General features: G+C 46.2%; 1 protein-coding gene across 1 annotated transcript in view; it reads right to left on the bottom strand.

Moving 5' to 3' along the window:
• Positions 1-3,371: 3,371 nt before the first annotated feature.
• The window catches only part of LOC311443867 (uncharacterized protein), a gene marked incomplete at its 5' end in the record, with an annotated part of 212,380 nt that continues 201,237 nt past the window's right edge, over positions 3,372-14,514 (bottom strand). Inside the window, 4 exons of the mRNA XM_084534441.1 lie at positions 3,372-3,795; positions 6,135-6,271; positions 6,362-6,408; positions 6,495-6,560. The remainder of the gene's footprint in view (positions 3,796-6,134; positions 6,272-6,361; positions 6,409-6,494; positions 6,561-14,514) is intronic.

The raw sequence follows: 14,514 nt of genomic DNA, 5'->3' as shown, positions 1-14,514 counted from the left end.
TAAAACATTCTTCCCCAGCCATTCACAGACACATCTATAGCAGTGTTAGAAATAGAAGTCCGGAATAACAAAAGCAAACAGGTTCATAAATTTAAGAAGTGATAAATTGGCTAGAATGAGGAATGAGGGGGAGACTGGGACACACTGCAGCTGTGGTTCAAGCATTGAATTGCCAGTGCAGGGCCCAGAGGCAGACAGGATTCAAACATTTCAAACAGAATTGTTCTTTATGGACACGAATTGTTAAAACATTCCTCACACCTCGAAACCCCTACAGACCTAACCCAAACTATTTACCACACTAAACCCCTGAAGACCTATGCCTAAAACCCCCAACCCAAAATCTTAGGATGCTCAAAACCCAAACCCAACCCAAAACGTTAGGAATGCTCAAAGCCCTAGCCCAAAAACTTAGGGCGCTCCAAACCCTAACCCCAAAACATTAAGACGCAAAAAACCCTAACCCAAAAACTTAGGGTAATACACCATAAATGTTTGCTCATTGTCTTTTGTATTATAAAAACAAGGAGTTCTGTTTGAGGAGCGGGAGTTGCGAAAGCTCCCTGCTGAAGTAAGGAGCTGCATAATGCTTGCCTAGACATTATGAAAATTCTTTTGCTTAACGTAACAAAAAATAGACCCCCCAACCCATTCTCCTTCTGCATCTCAGTTGCCTCTTTTGTTCAAAGACACTGTTGCAAAGCTCATGTAACCATCTCCTGATAAGTTGCTAAAGTAGTGTATCGACATACATGCCTTCCTGTCTAACGCTGGGCCAACATGACCAAATAATAAAAGAAGTTGAACCACAACGCCGAGGAAGACTACGGCCTTCATCTTCACAACCACCAGAGGGACAGAGACGACCCCCTAGCAACAGTGCGCGCAGTCGCAGAATATACCAGGATGTGCTGCGTAATCCCGGAATTAGCAAAATATAAATAAAAAGGGACTCTGGCGGGGGTGAGGTGCGTGCCGTTGGCGGAGCTGAGACTCCCCGGCCGCCCAGTGCTGTTTTGCTTGATGTTTGCTCACTCAATAAATTCCTTTCTATGATTAATACAATGCTCTATGAAAATTAATTAAGGGGGCAACTTATAACACTTTGGACGCTCAAAACCCTATCCCGAAAACATTAGGACGCTCCAAACTCTATCCAGAAAACTTAGGACTCTCCAAACCCTATTCCAAAAACTTAGGACGCTCAAAACCCTATCCTGGAAACATTGAGATGCTCAAAACCCTTTCCCGAAATCTTAGGATGCTCCAAACCCTATCCTGGAAACATTAAGATGCTCAAAACCCTAACCCAATTACTTAGGATGCTTGAAAGCCTATCCCCAAAAATTAGGGCACACAAAAGCCTAACCCCAAAAATTAAGATGCTCAAAATCCAAACCCCCAAAATTAGGATACTCAAAACCCTGGACCTGGAGAAACTAACCTGAAAAAAAAAAAAAAAAAAAAAAAAAGATCTTAAAACCCTAACCGTAAATAACTGACCAAAAATAAAACCTTAAGACTCTAACCCTAAAAAACATATCAACACTACAACCCAAAAAACTCTAATACCCTAACACGCTAACCCTGAAACCCTTAAAACCCTAACCCCCAAATCCTTAAAACCCTAACCGTTAAAACTCCAACCCTAAAAACCTTAAAATCCTAAACATAAACCCTGAAACCCCTTACCCTGAAACCCAACCCTAGTGCCCAATCCCTGAAACCTTAAAACCCTGAATCAATCTGTAGCAAATAGCATAGGCTGAGTCGAGGATCTCAGTACAGTAGCATTATTATTCGAGATTACAATGGCGGGTGTCCCACAAGCAGGAGGGTGCCTACTAATTCCATACACAGTTTATACACTTTTTTTTTCTGCCGAGGACCGGGACCCTCCCCTGTTTCCCCTTTAACTGTGCTATTCAAGGTTCATAATCTAGCTGGTGCTTCACAGAAAATACACAGCTGCTGGCCTGTTACAAGTCACATTTCTTTTGAGGTTTTTACTCTTTGAGGTGGTAATGTTTCTTACGCCGTGATTTCCACCTAATTGCTGTAAGGATTCTGGTTGTCTGCGTTTTACAAGGTTGTCTGTTATAATAAATAAAAGTCCCAAATAGGATTACAATCAAAGTTTACAATTCACTGAATGAATAGAGGTAAGCAAACAGTGCTGGGTACGCCGGGAGTCTCTGCTCCACCAAGACGCGCGCCAGTTATACACCAGTTACCTCCCTTAAGGGATATAGAGAAGCCCTCTCAGATACTTCCGTCCTGCTTCTCCTGCATGCGGCCGGAGGTCGGTCTAATTCTGGTGCTGTTGGTGGTGGAAGCTGGGGCAACGGTGGTACTGGTGGCGATACCACAGCCACCGGAGGGGGAGCCGCCGGGGGTGGATTGTTAGGATATGGAGGTGGTAGCTTATCCAACGGCTCACGTTTATCTTCTTTTTCTTTTTCATGTTCTTCTTGTTCTTCAAATTTCTTACCTGCTTTTAGTGTAAATATTGAGGCTGGAAAAGGACGTGAAGTCCTCCTGATCCATAATCCTGCATAATCACTTTCTTCCTGGCTAAAAGCTTCCTTTGAATTAACATGGATATTTAAGGCCTGGCAAATCCAGTCTTCGAAGGTTCCAAAAACAGGCCAAAAGACATGTAGTCTTAAAGGCTCCTTTGGCCATTCTGTCACACAATACTGGACCATTTTTAATTTACTTTTTCCTTTTCTGGGGTCCCTATCATTCCAATTTCTAATCGTTATTCCTAATGGACTTTCTGGTGGTATGACTGGTAATTTGCTCCCTTTCTTCTGGTCTCTGGTCTTTGATTTTGTCTGACCCATCTAGGAATTTTACTATGGCAATTCCCATAGCCCTTGGTTACCTTAGTAAGAGTGTCTTGCAGGGGGTCGAGGACCTATCACACACCCACAAGTCCTATAGGAATCCCTTCGGTCCTTCACCGGCCAAGTCCCTCGCGGGAGATTGGAACCGCGGTTAGAAGACCTCCACAATCGCTTCGGAACTAAGTTCCATCTCAGTCACACTCTTACACACACAGGCAACCGAACCCCACCCAACCGAACGGTATACGCTTTAAATGCTTACGACTCCGTCATCTTCGTTCGGATCTTCACACACACAATTATGGGCAAAATATAGTGCTGCAGCTGGCAAGGGAGCTGAAAAAAAGAATCAGAAACTTTGCTTACCTTTATTCAGGTTTAAGATGCCATTAGTTCCGACCTGACTCAAACAGCAGCCACCAAATGGTGGGGGTGCCTCTCCTAGATCAAACCAGAAATCAGGAACCAAAGCCCTCCCGGACGAGAGCCCACTTGTAATAAATGACTGGGTCCCAAATAGGATTGCAATTGAAATTTACAATTTATTAAATGAATAGAGGTAAGCAAGCAGCGCTGGGTGCGCCAGGAGTCTCTGCTCCACCAAGACGCACACAAGTTACATTAGGCGGCTGGTTTTTATGCTGCTAGGCTAATACATATTCATTACTACTTCTACAAAAGGCAGGGTTATTCTAATTAGTTCCCAGAATCCAAACCCTCCCACTGGTGCAGGCGTTATCAGTCTCCGGTGGTCCCTCTGGGGGCCGCTCGTACTGAAGGCTCGTAGTCTTCCTCCCAGGCTTTTCTCTTGTCCATCTCCTTTGTCCATCTTGGCTGGATGGCAGACACTTGCATAGTGTCCCATGCAACAGTTGTAATAGTTAGCAGTTATTCTGAAACCCCTTTGTTCTCTTATCCTCTATTGACCGGAATTGCTGGACCATTCCTTTGCAAGATTCAAGAACTATATATATTAACCACTCTGGTTTTCTTAGACTTTTCATCATATCATGCGGCCCTAGCATTGTTCCATATTGACACGAATCAGATGAACTCATTTCACACTGTTAAGCTGTCTTATCACTGCAAACATATCTCAATACCACCTTCCTTCCCTCTACAGGATGTAACTGCGCAAAAACAACATTTTTATTCCCACAACCTTGATCCCCTTACCCTGAAATCCTTATTCCCCTTAAACCTAACAACTCTAACCACAACCCTAACCCTTATTATCAACCCCCTAACGCTAATGACACTGACCTTAATCCAAACCCCAAACTGCCCCTAACCCCAGACAACCAACAACGAAACACACACACAAAGATGGAAACTACAAAAAAGGCAAAACCCACGATACAGGCCCCAAATCACAAATACGCAACCAAAATGCTACAGAAAAGCCCCAGATGCAGGCCCCAAATGCTACTGCTAGGCCTCAAAAGCTCAAGATGCATCCCAAAGCAAAAATGCAGACCCCAAACGTTACAGAAAAGCCCCCAAACCCAGGCTGCACAAGTCTACAAGCAGGCCCCAAACTGCCAACAGAAGCAGGCACCAACCACACCCAGATGCAGACCCCAACTGCCCACAAGCAGCTCCTACCCCACCACCCCCTCCCAAGAACTGGACTCCACCCAGACACTGGCCCAAGACCCGGGCCCTCCCCCCGCCATCCCCCCTACCCTCCCCCCCGACACAGGTGTACAAGCAGCTCACAACCCGCCCCTTCAGAGACCGGTCCCACTCCCCCCCCCCCTCCCCAAGACATGGGATGCGGAGGTGTACAACCAACTCCCAACTCCCTCCCCCTCAAAGGGAGGCCCCAAAGACCCCCAAATGGAGGCTCCTAGAGTGAACAAGCACCTCCCAACTCCCCCAGGCACAGGCCCACCCCCCCCCCCAAACACAGGCCACAGAGGTGTATAAACAGCCCAGACCCCCCTCCAAGACCATGGCCCCTATAGTGTACAAGCAGCTCCCAACCACCCACAGATGCAGGCCCCAACCCTTTTCAAAAGGGAGGCACCTAGAATGCATGAGCAACTCCCAACCCCCCTCAAATAAAGACCCCAAAAGTGTACAAGTAGCTCCCCCCCTGAGACAGGACCCAAAGGTGTACAACCAGTTCCCAACACCCCTGAGACACAGGCCCCAACCCCCTCCCCAGACACAGGGACCCAAATTCTACAAGCAGCTCCCAACCCCTGCCAGGCAGGCCCCCTACCCTATACAAGCAGCTCCCAACCCTCCCCCCCCCGCCCCGAGGGAGGCCCCCAAGCCCCCCACAAACACAGGCCCCTACAGTGTACAGGCAGCTCCCAGCCACCCCCAGATGCTGGCCCCAAAGTTGTACAAACAGCTCCCAGCCACCCTGCAGAAACAGATTCCTACATTGTACAAGCACTTCCCAGCCCGCTAGACACAGGCCCTGACCCCCCACAGATGCAGGCACCAAAGGTGTACAAGCAGCTCCCACCCCTCCCCCAGACGCAGGTCCCAAGCCCCCCCCCCCCAAACACAGGCCCCTACAACCAGCACCCAACCCCCTACCCCCGATGCCAGGCCCAAAGGTGTAGAAGCAGCTCCAAACCTCCTCCCTCAACCCAGGCTCCAACAGTGTACAAGCACCTCCCAACCAACCCTCCCCTTTTCCCCCCCTCCCGACACAGGCTCCAAAGGAATACAAAGAGCTCCCACCCCTCCCCCAGATGCTGGTCTCAACCCCCCCCCGCCCCCAGAAGCAGGCCCCAAAGGTGTAGAGTCAGCTCCCAACCCCCTCCATGCTGGCCCCAAGGGTCTACAAGCAGCTCCCCCCTTGCCCCCAGATACCGGCCCCCAGACACAGACCCCAAAAGCCTAATCACAGGCCCTGAACTCTAGAGGCAGGCTCCAAAACCCAGGACAAAGCCCCAGTGGTTCGAGACAGGGCCCAAATCCCAGACACAGGCCCCAAACGCTAAACATATGCCAAAAAAAGTATTAGTGCTGGTGCCAAATGTTACAGTGTCTGTAAAAAAAAAAAAAGCCCAAAAGCCTGAGATGCTCAAGGCTGAGACGTAACTTGGCTTTCTGAATTACTGGAAAACAGCTTTCATTCTCAGATAATTGTGTGCAGGCTAGATAGGATGGGGCTTCAGGCACCTCTTCACCTGAGGAAACACACTGCCATCAGGCACCGCTGTGCCAGACAAGCTTGTTCTGCTAGAACACCCTACTCAGATGCACTGTGGCATTCAAGTGAACTGCTTTCATGCAAATATAACGACTGATGTTACAACCCACCTTGCCTGTGGCACCTGATGAACAGAAGAGTAAGCCACCGCAGCGCTTCAAAACCATCCCTGCACGTGCCGCTCCTTGTCGCTCTCTGGCCTTATCTCATATCCTTATCCACTTCTGTGGAGAGCCTGCCACGGCACCTGCAAAGCAAGACGGACACCTTTCATAGTCACCTTGTGCTACTTGGTCGTTCTGCTCCAACCCAGCTCATGACCAGCCCCTCTTCTTACACAGCTCTTCAGAGTGCAGTTTGCTCCTTTGAGCCTGTGCGAGACACCTGTGAAAGAAAAAGAAACGCATAGGCCGATGCAGCATCCAAAGACACAGCACAACTAGGTAAGTTACTCTCATCTGCTCCCTTACCTCTGCCGCTTACCAGCCCCCGAGGCAGATGCTTCAATCTACCCTCTTCAAACAGCTACAACACCTCTAAAAGACAAAGAGGGGATGCTTAGAGGAACAGTGAGACCTACAACACAACAACTGCTACATCTGTTCCTCACTCACCTTGCCAGAGGCAGCTCTGCGTGTGACGTCCCAGGTTGTACACTGCGTTACCTAACCCTTACCGTAACCCTTACCCTAACCCTTCTCACCCTTACCATTACCCAAATCCTTACCTTTACTTTTTCCTTACCCTTACTCTTTCCTTTAACCATAACCTTACCCTTACCCTATACCTTACTCCAACCCTTCCCCTTACCTTCCCCTTCCCCTTCCCCTTAACCTAACCCTAAACCTTAAACCTTACCGTAAACCTTACCCTTTCTGCTACACTTACCCTTAGCGTAAATCTAAACCTTACACTTACCCTTAGCCTAACCCTCACCCTTACCATTACCCATACCCTTATTCTTACTCTTATCCAGAATCACAGAATCACAGAATCACAGAATTTTCTAGGTTGGAAGAGACCTCAAGGTCATCGAGTCCAACCTCCAACCTAACGCTAACAGCCCTCCACTAAACCATATCCCTAAGCTCTACATCTAAACGTCTTTTGAAGACTTCCAAGGATGGTGACTCCACCACTTCCCTGGGCAGCCTGTTCCAGTGCCTCACAACCCTTTCAGTGAAGAAGTTCTTCCTAACATCTAGCCTAAAACTCCCCTGGCTCAACTTAAACCCATTCCCCCTCGTCCTGTCACCAGGCACGTGGGAGAACAGGCCAACCCCCACCTCGCTACAGCCTCCCTTGAGGTACCTAAAAAGAGCGATAAGGTCGCCCCTGAGCCTCCTCTTCTCCAGGCTGAACAAGCCCAGCTCCCTCAGCCGCTCCTCGTAGGACTTGTTCTCCAGGCCCCTCACCAGCTTCGTCGCCCTTCTCTGCACCCGCTCAAGCACCTCGATGTCCTTCTTGTAGCGAGGGGCCCAAAACTGAACACAGTACTCGAGGTGCGGCCTCACCAGAGCTGAGTACAGGGGGACGATCACCTCCCTAGCCCTGCTGGTCACGCTGTTCCTAATACAAGCCAGGATGCCGTTGGCCTTCTTGGCCACCTGAGCACACTGCTGGCTCATATTCAGCCGACTGTCCACCATCACTCCCAGGTCCTTCTCTGCCTGGCAGCTTTCCAACCATTCCTCTCCCAGCCTGTAGCTCTGCTTGGGGTTATTGCGCCCCAGGTGCAGGACCCGGCACTTGGCCTTGTTAAACTTCATGCAGTTGACCTCAGCCCATCGGTCCAGCCTATCCAGATCCTCCTGCAGAGCTTTCCTACCCTCAAGCAGATCGACACACGCACCTAACTTGGTGTCATCTGCGAACTTACTGAGGGTGCACTCGATGCCCTCGTCCAGATCATCGATGAAGATATTAAAGAGGACCGGCCCCAGCACCGAGCCCTGGGGGACGCCACTAGTGACTGGCCTCCAACTGGACTTGGCTCCATTCACCACGACTCTTTGGGCCCGGCTATCCAGCCAGTTTCTAATCCAACGAAGCGTGCGCCAGTCCAAGCCAAGAGCATCCAGTTTCTTGAGGAGAATGCTGTGGGAGACGGTGTCAAAAGCCTTGCTGAAGTCAAGGTAGACCACATCCACAGCCTTTCCCTCATCCACCCAGTGCGTCACTCTGTCATAGAAGGAGATCAGGTTCGTCAGGCATGACCTGCCTTTCATAAAGCCATGCTGACTGGGCCTGATCGCCTGCTTCCCCTTCAAGTGCTGCATGATGACTCTCAGGAGGATCTGCTCCATGAGCTTTCCTGGCACTGAGGTCAAACTGACAGGCCTGTAGTTTCCCGGGTCTGCCCTCCGGCCCTTCTTGTAGATGGGCGTCACGTTTGCTAGCCGCCAGTCGATTGGGACCTCCCCCGATAGCCAGGACTGTTGATAAATGATGGACAGTGGCTTGGCCAGCTCCTCTGCCAGTTCCCTCAGTACCCTTGGGTGGATCCCATGTGGCCCCATCGACTTGTGCACATCTAAGTGCCGTAGTAGGTCACCAACCAGTTCTTCATGGATAATGAGGGCCACATCCTGCTCCCCATCCCCTTCCACCAGCTCAGGGTACTGGGTATCCAGAGAACATCCTAACCCTTTCCTTTACACTTACGGTTACCATTAACCTAACACTTATCCTTACCCTAACACTTATCCTTAACCTAACCCTTACCCTAAACCTTACACTTACTCTTAACATTAACCTTACCCTTAACCTTTAGCTAATACTTAATCTTACGTTTTTCTCACCCTAACCCTATAATTAACCATAACCATTACCCTAACACTTAACCTTACCCTTACAATAAGCCACACAACAACACTTAAATGTACACTTACGCTTAAACTTGCCCTAGCAATTACTCGTACAATTAAAATATTAATTAATTAAATTAAAAAATTTTAATTTAAAATAAATTGAATTAAAAAAATTAAATACCATTATCCTTATACCTTATCCTTAACCCTCACCCTTATCATTACCAATACCCTTACTCTCACACTTATTCTTATACATACAACTTACCCTTTTCCTAACACTTAACCCTAACCTAACTCTAACCCTAAACCTTACCTGAACCCTTTCCAGGACGCTTACATTAACCCTTACCCATAACCTAAACCTTACACTTGCTCTTAACCTTAACCTAATACTTACCTTTACGTTTTCCTCACACTAACCCTAAAATTAACCCTAACCATTACCCTAACAGTTACCCCTAACCTAACCCTTACTCTAACACTTACAGTGACCCGTACACTTACACATACCCTTACACTTACTCTTACCCTAACCCTTACCCTTATCATAACCCATACTCTAACACATACTTCCACCCGTACCCTTACGCTTTCCGTTACCCTAACTCTTACCCTTACCCTTACCCTTACCCTTACCCTTACCCTTACCCTTACCCTTACCCTTACCCTTACTCTTACCCTATCCCTTACCCAATCCCTTACCCTATCCCTTACCCTTAACCTAACCCTAAACCTTACCCTTATCCTAACACTTACCCTTACCGTAAACCTTACCCTTTCTGCTACACTTACCCTTAGCCTAAATCTAAACCTTACTCTTACCCTTAGCCTAATCTTTACCCTTAACCTAACCCTAACCCTAAACCTTATCCCAGCCCTTACCCTGACCCTTACATTAACCCTAACCCTTACCCTATAACTTACACTTACTCTTAACCGTAACCTTACCCTTAACCATTACCCTAACACTTACCCTTACGTTTCCCTCAACCTAACCCGAAAATTAACCCTAACCATTACCCCAACACTTACCCTTACCCTAACCCTTACCCTTACCATAACCCATACTCTAACACATACTTCTACCCGTACCCGTACCCTTACGGTAACTCTTACCCTTACCGTAACCCTTACCGTTACCGTTACCGTTACCGTGGCCCTTACCCTTACCCTTACCCTTACCCTTACCCTTACCCTTACCCTTACCCTTACCCTTACCCTTACCCTTACCCTTACCCTTACCCTTACCCTTATCCTAACACTTACCCTTACCGTAAACCTTACCCTTTCTGCTACACTTATCCTTAGCGTAAATCTAAACCTTACACTTACCCTTAGCCTTACCCTCACCCTTACCCTTACCCATACCCTTATTCTTACCCTTTCCCTAACCCTTACCTTTACACTTACGGTTACCATTAACCTTACCCTTACCCTAACACTTATCCTTAACCTAACCCTTACCCCAACCCTTACCCTGACCCTTACATTAACCCTAACCCTTACCCTAAACCTTACACTTACTCTTAACCTTAACCTTACCCTTAACATTAACCTAATACTTACGCATACGTTTTCCTGACTTTAACCCTAAAACTAACCCTAACCATTACCCTTACACTTACCCTTACCCTAACCCTAACCCTAACCCTTACTCTAACCCTTACCCTGACCTGTACCCTTACACTTACCCTTACCCTTATACTCACCCTAATTCTTACCCATACCATAACCCATACCCTAACACATATTTGTACCCTTAACCTTACCGTTACCCTTAACCTTACCCTTACCCTTACTCTATCCCTTACCCTTACGCTTACCCTTAATATAAACCTTACCCTTGACCTTACCCTTACCATAAGCCATACAACAACACTTACATGTACACTTACATGTACACTTACGCTTACACTTACCCTAGCAATTCCTCGTACAATTACCCTTACCCTTACCCTTAACTGAAGCCGAAACATTAAACCTTACAGTAAACCTTACCCTTTCTGCTACACTTACCCTTAGCCTAACCCTCACCCTTACCCTTACCCATACTCTTATTCTTACCCTTACCCTAAACCTTACCTTTACACTTACGGTTACCATTAACCTTACCCTTACCCTAACGCTTATCCTTAACCTAACCCTTAACCTAAACCTTACCCCAACCCTTACCCTGACCCTTACATTAACCCTAACCCTTACCCTAAATCTTACACTTACTCTTAACCTTAACCTTAGCTGTAATCTAATACTTACCCTTACGTTTCCCTCACCCTAACCCTAAAATTAACCCTAACCATTACCCTAACACTTACCCTTACCCTAACCCTTACTGTAACCCTTACAATGAACCATACGCTTACACATACCCTTACCCTTACTCTTACTCTACCCTTACCCTTACCATAGCCCATACTCTAACACATACTTCTACCCTTAACCTTACTGTTACCCTTATCCTTACTCTATTTGTTACTCTTACGCTTATCCTTAACATAAAACTTACTCTTAACCTTACCCTTACCATGAGCCATAGAACAACACTTACATGTTCACTTACGTTTCCACTTACCCTGGCAACTACTCGTACAATTAAACTTACCCTTACCCTTACCAAACCATTACCCTTACCCTTAACCTAATCCTCAACCTTACACTTATCCTAGCACTTACCCTTACCGTAATCCTTACGCTTTCTGCTACACTTACTCTTTGCCTAATTCTAAACCTTACCCTACACTCACCCTTACCCTTATCATAATGCTTACATTAACCCTTAACCTATACCTTACCCCAACCCTTACCCTGACCCTTACATTAACGCTAACCCTTACCCTAAACCTTACACTTACTCTTAACCTTAACTTTACTCTTAACATTAACCTAATACTTACGCATATGTTTTCCTGACTTTAACCCTTAAATTTACCCTAACCATTACCCTAACACTTAACCTTAACCTAACCCTAAAATTACTCGTACAATTACCCTTACCCTTACCCTTAACCTAAGCCTAAACCTTACAGTAAACCTTACCCTTTCTGCTACACTTACCCTTAGCCTAAATCTAAACCTTACACTTACCCCTACTGTAACCCTCACCCTTATCATTACCAATACCCTTACTCTTACCCTTACCCTAACCCTTCTCCTTACACTTACTGTTACCTTTAACATTACCCTTACCCTAACACTTACACTTATCCTTATCCATGCCCTTACCCTTACCCTAATCTTTACCCTTAACCTAACCCTAACCCTAAACCTTATCCCAGCCTTTACCCTGACCCTTACATTAACCCTAACCCTTACCCTAAAGCTTACACTTACTCTTAACCTTAACCTTACCCTTAACCATTACCCTAACACTTACCCTTACGTTTCCCTCACCCTAAGTCCTAAAATTAACCCTAACCATTACCCTAACACTTACCCTAACCCTTACCCTAACCCTAACCCTAACCCTTACTCTAACCCTAACCCTTAACCTAAACCTTACACTTAATCTTAAGTTTAACCTTACACTTAATCTTAACTTTAACCTTACCCTTAAACTAATACATACCCTTACGTTTCCCTCATCATAACCCTAAAATTAACCGTAACCATTACCCTAACACTTATCCTTACCTAACCCTAACCCTAACCCTTACTCTAACTTTAAACCCTGACCCGTAACCTTAGACTTCCCCTTACCCTTCCCCTTACGCTTACCCTTACCCTAACCCTTACCCTTACACTTACGGTTACCATTAACCTTACCCTTACCCTAACACTTACTCTTACCCTATCCCTTACACTTATACTTATCCATACAACTTACGTTTACCCTAACACTTAACCTTAAGCTAACACTTACCCTAAACCTTACCCCAACCCTTACCCTGACCCTTACATTAACCCTTACCCTAAAACTTACACTTAACCTTAACCTTACCCTTAACCTTAACCTAATACTTACCCTTACTTTTCCCTCAGCCTAATCCTAAAATTAACCCTAACCATTACCCCTACACTTACCCTTACCCTAACCCTTACCCTTACCATAACCCATACTCTAACACATACTTCTACCCGTACCCGTACCCTTACGGTAACCCTTACCCTTACCGTAACCCTTACCCTTACCCTACGCTTACCCTTACCCTTACCCTTACCCTTACCCTTACCCTTACCCTTACCCTTACCCTTACCCTTACCCTTACCCTTTCCCTTTCCCTTACTCTTACCCTTACCCTTACCCTATCCCTTACCCTTACCCTAACCCTAAACCTTACCCTTATCCTAACACTTACCCTTACCGGAAACCTTACCCTTTCTGCTACCATTACCCATACCCTCATTCTTACCCTTACCATAACCCTTACCTTTACACTTACGGTTACCATGAACCTTACCCTTACCCTAACACTTATCCTTAACCTAACCCTTACGCTAAACCGTACCCCAACCCTTATCCTGACCCTTACATTAACCCTAACCCTTACCCTAAACCTTACACTTACTCTTAACCTTACCCTTAACAATAACCTAATACTTACGCATACGTTTTCCTGACTTTAACCCTTAAACTAATCCTAACCATTACCCTAACACTTAACCTTACCCTAACCCTAACCCTTACTCTAACCCTTACCCTGACCCTTACCCTTACACTTACCCTTACCCTTACCCTTTTACTTACCCTAATTCTTACCCATACCATAACCCATACCCTAACACATATTTGTACCCTTAACCTTACCGTTACCCTTAACCTTACCCTTACCCTTACTCTATCCGTTACCCTTAAGCTTACTCTTTACATAAACCTTACTTTTGACCTTACCCTTACCATAAGCCATACAACAACACTTACATGTACACTTACGCTTACACTTACCCTAGCAATTCCTAGTACAATTACCCTTACCCTTACCCTTACCCTTAACCTAAGCCGAAACCTTAAACCTTACAGTAAACCTTACCCTTTCTGCTACATTTACCCTTAGCCTAAATCTAAACCTTACTTTAAATCTTACTAAACATTACTTTAAATCTTACCCTTACTGTAACTCTCACCCTTATCATTACCAATACCCTTTCTCTTACCCTTACCCTAACCCTTCTCCTTACACTTACTGTTACCTTTAACATTACCCTTACCCTAACACTTACACTTATCCTTATCCATGCCCTTACCCTTACCCTAATCCTTACCCTTAACCTAACCCTAGCCCTAAACCTTACCCCAGCCCTTACCCTGACCCTTACATTAACCCTAACCCTTACCCTAAAACTTACACTTACTCTTAACCGTAACCTTACCCTTAACATTAACCTAATACTTACCCTTACGTTTCCCTCACCCTAACCCTAAAATTAACCCTAACCATTACCCTAACACTTACCCTTACCCTAACCCTAACCCTAACCGTACCTCTAACCCTTACTCTAACCCTTACCCTGACCCGTACCCTTACACTTACCCTTACCCTAAGCCTTTCCCTTAGCATAACCCATACCCTAACACGTACTTGTAGCCTTAACCTTACCGTTCCCCTTACCCTTACCCTTACCTTTACTGTCTCCGTTACCCTTACACTTACACTTAACATAAACCTTAACCTTAACCTAACCCTTATCATAAGCCATACAACAACACTTGCATGTGCACTTATGCTTGTACTTACCCTAG

This window comes from Aythya ferina, assembly GCF_964211825.1.
Source record: "Aythya ferina genome assembly, chromosome: 13".
In the NCBI taxonomy this organism is placed as follows: Eukaryota; Metazoa; Chordata; class Aves; order Anseriformes; family Anatidae; genus Aythya; species Aythya ferina.
The sequence above is the reverse complement of the archived record's forward strand: the minus strand, read 5'-3'. Positions and strand labels throughout refer to the sequence as shown.